Source organism: Dreissena polymorpha, unplaced genomic scaffold (genome assembly GCF_020536995.1).
Source record: "Dreissena polymorpha isolate Duluth1 unplaced genomic scaffold, UMN_Dpol_1.0 chrUn010, whole genome shotgun sequence".
Lineage (NCBI taxonomy): Eukaryota > Metazoa > Mollusca > Bivalvia > Myida > Dreissenidae > Dreissena > Dreissena polymorpha.
This window is the reverse complement of record NW_026273324.1, coordinates 904,031-914,329: the sequence shown is the minus strand read 5'-3', so window position 1 is coordinate 914,329 and position 10,299 is coordinate 904,031. Positions and strand designations below refer to the sequence as shown.

The 10,299-nt window shown below is 32.3% G+C and overlaps 1 long non-coding RNA gene across 2 annotated transcripts; it reads left to right on the top strand.

Moving 5' to 3' along the window:
* The first annotated feature begins 274 nt into the window (after positions 1-274).
* On the top strand, positions 275-5,055 carry LOC127863495 (uncharacterized). 2 transcript variants are annotated; one of them, XR_008041074.1, is made up of 3 exons: positions 275-428; positions 1,896-2,071; positions 4,918-5,055. It is a non-coding gene; the product is annotated as an uncharacterized LOC127863495 (long non-coding RNA). The 2 variants fall into 2 exon arrangements; XR_008041073.1 differs by having other exon boundaries at positions 4,915-5,055.
* Positions 5,056-10,299: the final 5,244 nt, after the last annotated feature.

Below are 10,299 nucleotides of genomic sequence, written 5' to 3'. Positions count from 1 at the left end.
TAACAGTTAATTATATAGTTAAGAAATTTTGAACCCGAGTTCAAAGTGCCGTTTGCCCATTAATTCTTTAAACCCGAGTTCAAGAGTGTAAACTGCGGTTCAAAGTCTTAAACTGGGGTTAACAAGCGCGGAATGTACATTTATTATCTAACTGTTGAATATATACAGTAAAAATACTAAAATGAAAGTTTTGACACACCATGCGAATGTCCTATCAAGTAAAGGGGACGATTAACCAAAATGAAGTGTAATATAACCTAATTTCAATGGGTTTTATGCGGTTCGAGTGTTCACAAAACACCGGTTGACCTTGAAAATGACATGGGACGATGATGGGTAAAAAACAATCTCGTCGAATAACATTTCTCAATTATCAACGAGTTTAAGCCGTTGACACTGCATTGCATGGGAAGAAAAGGTGATATTAGGTATGTTGTTAAATCATGTTGTCGTTTTATTACCAAATTTATGGATGTAATCGCTAAATTATCTCAATTTCTTAACCCGGAAGTGGATAGTTCCGATTTATTTACGGAACCACATACATTGATAAATATGCACTGTAGCAAATCTTCATATAATCAATCTTTGTACAGAGAATAAGAAAAAAACACTAGTTTAATAATATAAATCCATAATTAATCAAAATCATATGTTCAACCTCTCCTATACCACTATACCATTGTACTACTAAAATAATGATGTTTTAGAACGATTTGGAAAACAGACCGGACTAAAACATCCGTATTAATAATAATAATAACAACAAATAAAAGCTTTATTTACAAAACGTTACACAAAAAAGAAAAATGGAAAAATGACATGACAACATTTTATTATGACAATTTAACTTAACTAATACAAGAATAATGGTTATGCATTAATTATAAATAATTTAACAAAGCGGGATGCTAAGAGTTCTTTATCGACGCACTCCCACTCAATGAGGTCTACCAATGTATAAAGTTTCAAACTGATGCTATTAATACTTTTTAACGAGACAGACGACGGACAAGTGATCCCTATAAAAAAACATTTGGTAGAAAACAATATTAATGCATAGTATTCGATACAAAAGGAATTGTTCGTTTACAGAAAATACTATAATTGTAACATAATTATACTATGTACAACAACCTCAAGGTAGACATAATGTAATACAAATTTGTAGTTAACGAAATAAACAAACTATAAAATGAATCATAAACATAATTGTCTCGCGTTCTGAGAAAACTGGACATAATGCTGGTGCGTAAATTGTTATCCCAGATTAGCCGTTTCAATCCGCACAGGCTAATCAGGGACGACAATTTCCGCTTTTATGGAATGTTTCGTTTAAATGATGTCTCTTCTTAGCGAAAATCCAGATAAGGCGGAAAGTGTCACTTTACGCACAAGCATTATGCCCAGTTTTCTCAGAACACGACACAATTATGCATGTTCAAAACCATTTCTAGCTACATTTTCCCACATTCTCTTTCACTATTGCTTTAACTTGTATTTTTATAGGGACCGTTTCATCAAAGATCGTACGACAATCTTAATTTATAACTTAAATTTAAAAACTAAAAATATACAAGCTGTTGATAAATAGCTCCGCAAGATATAAGCCATTGGTAAGAAAATGATGAAATAAATGATTTTACTAGAAATAAGCAAAAATATGCTTCGGTCTGTTAAAATAATGTTTCTTTGAAATTCGTATCGTATTCTAAATTTGTCGTACGATGTTTGATGAAACGGGCCCATAAGAATATAAGTTAAAGCAAGAATTTGACAGTATTTGAGTGATCTCAGCTATATCATACTCTTGGACACACGCAAATACTGTTTATAGATTTAACGGTTCATATTGTTTCTAAACATGGTTCAATATCCTTTAAATGTGTGTTCAGAACAGTGTTCAGATGGATCTATTCAGTGTCATAACTGTAAAAAAATGGTCGCATCGTCAGTGCTATGACATGTCGGACACAGACCTAAAATCATGGTCTCCATCGTACCTTAAGTTTGTGTGTCAAAAGTGTGGATTTCGTAATGGAAAGTACGACGTCGAAGCTGCACTCAAGAGGTATGTACACATGTATTAGACAAGTTTCCGATGTTGATCCATCTTAGCTAAAGCCGATTTGAATAAATTTTCTTTAGCAAACCCTTAGTCCATAATATATTATACAATAAATATTAAGATATTCGGCGTAAATTGTAAAAATTATGGTTCTAAATAGACATATAATTGCATTTAGTTTAATTAAAAAAATAAACAAAGCGTTCATCACGTTATCTTATATGCGTCGTAAAACATTTATTTAATTAACTTAAAACGTTTATTGTATATATTGCTTATAAAGTGTATACGAGTTATTATGGCACATCTAGTGGTGGTTTAACGTATATATTGCATTATTATTGTATGTATACCGTCTCTGTGTCTATTCACTAAATAAAGAAAATATTCGTCACGCACTGCGATAATTTGAAATGAACGTCACACAGTCAGGTGTTATTAGAAATTGATTGATTATTAAGATGGTACTTTTTAAAAATTGTGATTTGTTTTACCTGTAGAGATGTATTAGCTAAAAAAACAGTATCTTTTTTACTTTCGCGTTCGGTATAAGCAACTAAACATAAATCAAATTTGTATTTTGTTACAAATCGTGTTCGGTATAAGCAATTAAACTTAAAGTATGTGTAATTTGATTCGCACCTATCGCCTAACTCAACGTTCAATGGCACGCGCACTTTATAAAATTATTGCAACTAATGCAAGCTAGAATTAATATGTGACTACTTGCAGTGTCATGCGAAAATGGATCTTATTTCTAAATATCCACATTCACACTTTATAAGCGCCGTCTTTAATTAGGCTATCTTTATTTAAAGAACAGATTACTGTGAACTTAATAAAAATGTGCAACGGTGATGTGGATCCATTCTCGCAAAGAGCTATCAATATACAAAGATTGGAAACATCCATTCAGACCATTCGAAAGTATCGGAAATTCAAGCGGCGGAACCGAGATCTATATCACGTGACATCAATCGAGCAGACGTCTTTTAAAGCCGAATTGTGTAAAATAATTGCCATCATCGTTATCGTTTTCACACCTGTCTTTATTGACTTTAAGGGTAGTATTATCGAATATTTTTGTATAACTTTGCTATTTGTGGATAGATTCGGTTAATTTTGGATTTAGTTAGTTTCATTTTCATATTGCTACAGGTGTAGACTAAACTCATATCACCATATTCAGTACACACTTGAATATCTCTTCTTGTAAGACGTATGTTAATGTTTATGTCTATTTATTTTTTACAAATTAAACTACGCAACCTCGCCAGACTTAATAGAGAAAAGGGTAGCTTCTGACCACACTGCGCGAATGCCGCTTGTCGCATTTTACCCGTGTTTGCATAAGTCGGCAAATATCTTGCTCTGCTTTTTGAACTAATTTATGTCAGTTGATCAATGCATATCATGTATACTATGTACTGCAATTAAAATTTATTCGATAAAAAACAATCGAAATTTATAAAAATGATATCGCAGTTAACGAGTACTTCTGGGTCAAAAGGCTGACGCCTCAAACATACGTTATATATTATATAAATTGAATATTCAACCTACGTGTAACGTTGATATGTGACGTCGATGTCACGTGAAATTTGCCGTAAATTATATTTATCAACTACATTTAAACCAAATTTAAATGCGCTTAACACACATACTTACTGAGGTCTCTATGGCATTACGTTTCAATCGCGCTTTTTGGAATTCATGTATTTTAAGCTTAAATATAAAGTCCGTGATAATTAGTTAGTATAATATGTACATTTAATTGACTTTTGCCAACAAACTAATGAGGTATGGAGAAAATCCACGAAATTCTGGAACACCCCTCGTATATATATATATATATATATATATATATATATATATATATATATATATATTATATATATATATATATATATATAGATATATATATATATATATATATATATATATATATATATATCTATATATATATATATATAACATTGAGTGAAATAGCGCTACCAAAAAAATTCCATGCAATCCATGTACCGTTTGTGTTAGTTAACAACATCAATTGACGTATATATTTATTAAGAATAAAAACATACATACATGTTTATATTTTCGGTTAGCGCTAGTTCACTTACTATTTGACACTTCGGGAATCTGGAAAAATAAATCTCCATTTAGGTTATATTACATTACTTGAAAATAGTTCATATTTTCATTATATTCGGTAATAAAAGTTCGCGATGTGAAAAATGTGAACATCTCCCTTTAAAATATAACGACCTTTTGTGATCATGAGTACATCAATGTAGACTTCAATTAATCGCTGTATAAACTGGTTATTTCCCCTGATATGCAACCGATTTATTTTTTTATTATTATCATTTTCTTATTAGCCTCTAAACATGCACACACATCGTAATATCAAGGATTTCGTCGAGTGTCATTATATTAATCTATGGGCATACATGCATAGAACATATGGTTAAAATGTTTAAACAATTAAACGCAGTTATCTACACTTTGATTAACTTTACCATAAGCATGTGCACTTTAAATTGTACTAGGCCAATGACAATATTTAAAAAGATTTAAGCCAGATCGAGCACACTGAACAATGAACTGTTCGTATAAACAACTTTGGTGTAGTGTTTCAAGTTTTTGAATTGCGCAGTTTGCAGGGTTGTAAAGGAAGTCCTAGGTTGCAATTGGTAATCATATTCGTTTGCAACTGCCGCAATGAATGCATTCAACGACGTGGAAAACCATGTTTTAAAATACAGCTATTATGTTTTGGAAGACCTTTTCAATCATTGAGTGTGTTTAAAAGCCAATAAATATTTAAATATCTCTTCCGCTTTCAGCAGTCATGTGCAATAGGTGCGTATCTAAAATTCTTGTCAAGAGAGTCTACAGACAGTTGGTGCCCTGGAGATTGGAGACTCCCATCATATGCTGTCACTAAATGGAGCGCAGTAAATTTTGCGACCTACACATTTTCCAACGTACTTAAAATGTTTTTTTTTCATAAAAAAAGTGATATTTATAATTATATGAATATCATAAGCAGTTAGTAGGTAGTTCTTTGAGGAGAGTGATGTTGACCAACATTGACGTTACGTTTTATTTATTTGTAACAATGAGGGGGTAATAATCAATAAATGGTGAGAAACTGGGTATTTCTTTTATAATAGTCTACAATGGTTGACAATCTTCCCCGCTCTTTAAAATAATAATAGGTGCTTTTAAGGCAGTATCTCGCATTTCCTTGTCAGTGTCATAATTAGCCATTTATTTTTACCACTTGTGTCATAGTGAATATACAGTATCATTATGATTTCTCAAACTCCAGTTTGCAAGACATGAAGTATGTCAATAAACTTTACTTAGTTATGAAAATATTAACATAAATGCAATATCAATAGATAGAGATTTTATAATTAATAGATTTGGTTTATTTTGAACTTATTTTGTTTCATTTTCATATTGGTTCATACGTCAAGAATGTGGGTTGCTATGGCAACAAATACTACAAAAAATAATGATCTGACAATGGTGGAGCCGGTAGAGGACATCATTGCTTGGCAATAGCTTTTTTAATGTATGATTCGGTAGAAATACAAACACTAAATAATGTCATTTATCAATAATGCAACTATTATACCATTGGTGAAATTGGAAAAAGATTTTATATTTTTGTTCATTATCCCATGTGAGAATTTTACCTATAACCTTTTGAAAAAAATAGTGTTTGGCTTTGTAAATGTGGCTCAGGAAAAGATACGAATCGCATCCATGTAGCCATTATGAGCTTTCGTAATGATTCCCTGAACAGATATTTATATAACAGGTATCAAGTTCACAACCAGCAATACATATTATTTAACATGTTTTTTTTTACAAGCAACATCACAAATTGTCAACCCCAGCTGTCATTCATTTCAGGCAAAGATATATAAATAAACAAACATGTTTATTATTGTTTCAAAGTCTCATAGTTTGTTGGCAATCCGGCATTCTGCCTTTGGCCAAGAACATGTATACAAAAAAATATGGCCAAGACAGGGAATCATACAATAATACAATTTAAACATGAGAAAATATGACAACCAAAACAAATAATATGTATGACTACAGTTATGTTTGTTAACATGCAATTACACAAAAGATAGACGATTTAAATTATCACATCTAATTTTGAACGCTTCAACCAAAGATTTTGAAATGCGAACATTTGTGCAAGACACCGTTAATATGTATTTGCTTATGGTATGCCATGATGATTATAGATCTTAGGATCTTCTCACCCACTCAGCGCATCCATTATTATCCATCAAATGACTTGTTTATTGTTATTGCGTGAAAAACTATCTCATATGGTTATGGTAAACACCTTTTTTATTGCAAAGGGACATGAATCTGCAATTGTATTAAAATTCTTACAGGGGTTCGGCGTTCATAAAGTCCTGACTGTTTACGCCGCTCTATGGTCTCGATTATGGACACTCCATTTCATAATAAAGCAGTAAAAATAAAAAATCTGTCGGCCTCCTGAAGGCGGAAAGTATCATCGCGCTACAGATCTGATCAAGTTGCAATTTCAGTGCGGAGTAAGCAGTTTTTTAAGTGCGGACGAAAACTTGCCTACGCAACGATAAGATCTAATTACATCGCCGCAAATGCAGTTAAATTGGCTTTCACGACACGCACAATTTTGAGTAAATTATTTATAGCGATGAGAAAGCAAAATTCCTTTGCTATTTAAAGTCGGGTTTCGTAGAACGAAAAATGAGAAGAGTGGCCTTTACCAGTTTTTAGGAAAATATGTATAACGATGAGAAAGCAAATTTGCTTTGTTATTTAAGTCGGTTTTCGTAGAACGAAACATGATGAGAGTCACGTTAACCTATTTTAAACGATACATTTGGAGCGAGCTGTACCTTAACACAGTAGTAAGTTTTATTTTGCGACATAAATTAGTAACAGAAATTCTGCTCGTGGAGTGGAAGTTTGAAGAGAAGTAAATTTGCACTGTCATTTGAAAGTTGAAAACACGTCCACAGTCATTGGATTGGTCATCAACATGACAGTTGTTATTTTAAAATGTCATTAAGTGTTGATTGTCAAACAGAAAGGCAGACGTACAGTACTCAAACATATAATGAGAATATATATATAAGACAGCTTAACAAGGCCCTCAATAAGACAGCTTTAACCCCCGCCGCGATTATTTTGACCTTCAAATGGTGAACTTGACCAGCGTGTATAACTCACGACGTGTACACCAAAATATTAGAGGCAAGCAAGCAAGCTTTTGGAGGATATTTCAAATGAGACATAAAGTGGACTTAAAGCTCATACTTTTAACATTCAATTATGACCTTGACATTGACCCGAATTCACTGATTCATGACTTTTGAACATCATCTCATCGATCTTACCATACTATAATATTTTCATGAATATATTCCAGGTAAAGGAGATATGAAGCGGACACAAATATAAAGGCCCCGATTTTCAATAACAAGTATAAACATTTCATTACAATCCGTCAACGGGTATATGATATCTGAAGAGGACACGAAAATGAAATGGACTTTCAAACATTTGACGTTTTGACACGTTTCATTGTCTGGTACGAAGACCTGTTGATAACGTTTAGATCAGCAATTGGGTAACCAATCCCTATTTGAACATTTAGTTCATCCATTGGTACTTCTCCTCTCCACCCTCCCCGGTAAACATGTAGTTTACATTTCATTGTAAATATATGTATATACATTTTTGTGTTGCGATGACCCAGACTTTTCAGCAAATAAAGAGCGATCCAGTTTCATTCCGCGAACAGTTACAATTTATTCATCCGATACTGACGATTTCAAGAAGTGGACATTACGGTTAAATAATGACACAGCAAAACTGCATTGTTACCACAAATAGGACTTCGTGGAAGGAAAACTGAGACAGTTTCGTTTAACTAGTTTGACGACCGAATGAAACTTCATCTAGTTGTACTGGTAAAATTTCATGTTACCACGGAGTGTATCTTTTGTTAGGCAGTTCATTCCGATGAGGCAAAAATCGTAAAATTAAACTAGGTATGTCACATACACTCTTGTGTCAGCGACGCATGTTTAGGCTAAGATTTATCCTCTAGTCAAGGTTAAGACTTTCCTCCAACAAAAACATCCTCGATGTTTATGCTCAACACTTAAAATTACACATGGGTTATTCTTTCACAAAAGTTGATCCGATTTCAATTCTTTCTTTACAAACACATACGCACGAAGGTAATTAAGCTGTCCAATTTTTTACGCCACCCTGTTAAAAAGGAGTTAATCACCAACAAGTTTGGGGACTGTGAATTCTACAGCGGGACACAGTCAAAAGGGCACAATTTTGGAATAAGAAAAGCATACATACACAAAACACATTTTCAAAAGTGGTCGCAGCCAAACTTTCGTCTTTTCTACGTTTATACACATGAATTCATTATTAATTGCCTGAAAAATACGTTAAAAGACACAACGTGAAAAGAAACATTAAATATATAATTACACAATATATTTTTATAAACTTCTTTTTGCTTCGTTGCAATTTTCGGGTCTGTATGCTATAAACCAAATAAACGTGTATGTAAGGCCTAAGTCGGTTACATACCTTTTCTGAAAATTGCACTTTTATTCGTCATACATGTAATACTATCACATGTTGTTGCTGTTGTTTTCCTCTACAATACGTGGAAGGATGTAAAAAGTACAGTTTCAGTATGTTAATTGGTTTCGTGTCTAACCTGTTTCAGCTAACATTTCATTTCATCGAAAATTGCAGAAAGTAAAACCCAATAAAACGAAACGTAATTCAATTCCTAGAGAGCTAAGTAAGAAAATAATGTCATGTTTAAGCCGGTTATTAATAGATTATAGTAACCATTAACGGACACGTTATCATCAAAACAAAAATATCAAATTAAGATAAGGTGGACTAGTTTGCAAACAATATAACGAAACATAATTTTAAATATTATGATTGTGTATACTTATGATAAAATGCATTTAATTGATAAAATGAGCATGTTAGAATCACTATATATATACGTACGTATATATATATTGTTCCTTGAAATTAAAAGAATAATAAACTGTTTTTAGGACAACCTCCATGGAATTGAGTCAACCAATTTTCGAAAATGCAACATCATCAACTATTTCGACTAAAATTCAATGTTTCGTTAAAGCAGCAGCTACTATTTTTTAAGCAATGCTTTATGTTGTAAGTTATATAATCGATTGTGATTTTCCAGCAAAATAATCGACCAATAGTTTCAAGTAAATTCTTGCCACTCTTTATACAAGCATTAACATTTACAAGCATGTTGCGAGTGAAGGTTTCTGTACATTTTTGATAAATAAATCATTTCTAAATATTATATTTCCCGATTTTGAAAACAATTGCATTTTTCAGAAGTATAATTGGCTTGATTTTAAAAACATCTAGATCTAATCAAGAGATTGAATGACAAGACTAAACTGAATACGAATATTTTTACAAGTGTGCTCAATTTATGCCGACCACGTGGTGAACACGTATTGTTATACGCAATCGCGGTAATTTTAGAATTTTAAATATTATACTATCTCATTTAATAAAGCTTTTGATGCAAAATGGAAGTATTCCACAGTCCACAGACGCCACCGAACGTGCGTAAATTATAAGTTAAAAAATAATATGAGAATGATTTATGTCATACAGGTTTAAATAATACCACGTAAATAACCCAAATTTTCCTTCAAAAAGCAATCACGATAGTTTCCCTGCATTCCAACCATGCAATTTATCACGTTTTCTTGTGATAAAACCCAACAGCTTATTGTGGTATAAACGATTTAATGAAGTGTACTTGAGGACACCATCATGAAAAACATTATAGCAATGTCATCAAAATATATAGCGACCTATTATACGCGGAAAGCGTCCGTAAAAAGGATAAAGACTGTTTTTCTATGAAAAAGTATAAGGCTCCCTGTAATTGAAACTTTACTTTCGTGTTCGCCGAACGACTGAAGTTTATTTCAATCTTGTAAAAATGTAATTTCTCTTCTTTTTTTTTTGCTATTTAAAGTGCATCGCTGTAATTGTATACTCGGGCTACGATAGATAAATTGTGTTTCCCATTATTCAGTTTTATAACAAATTGACAATTATGTATATGGTGGCTATTATGTGCGGTCAATTATATTTTTGATAAT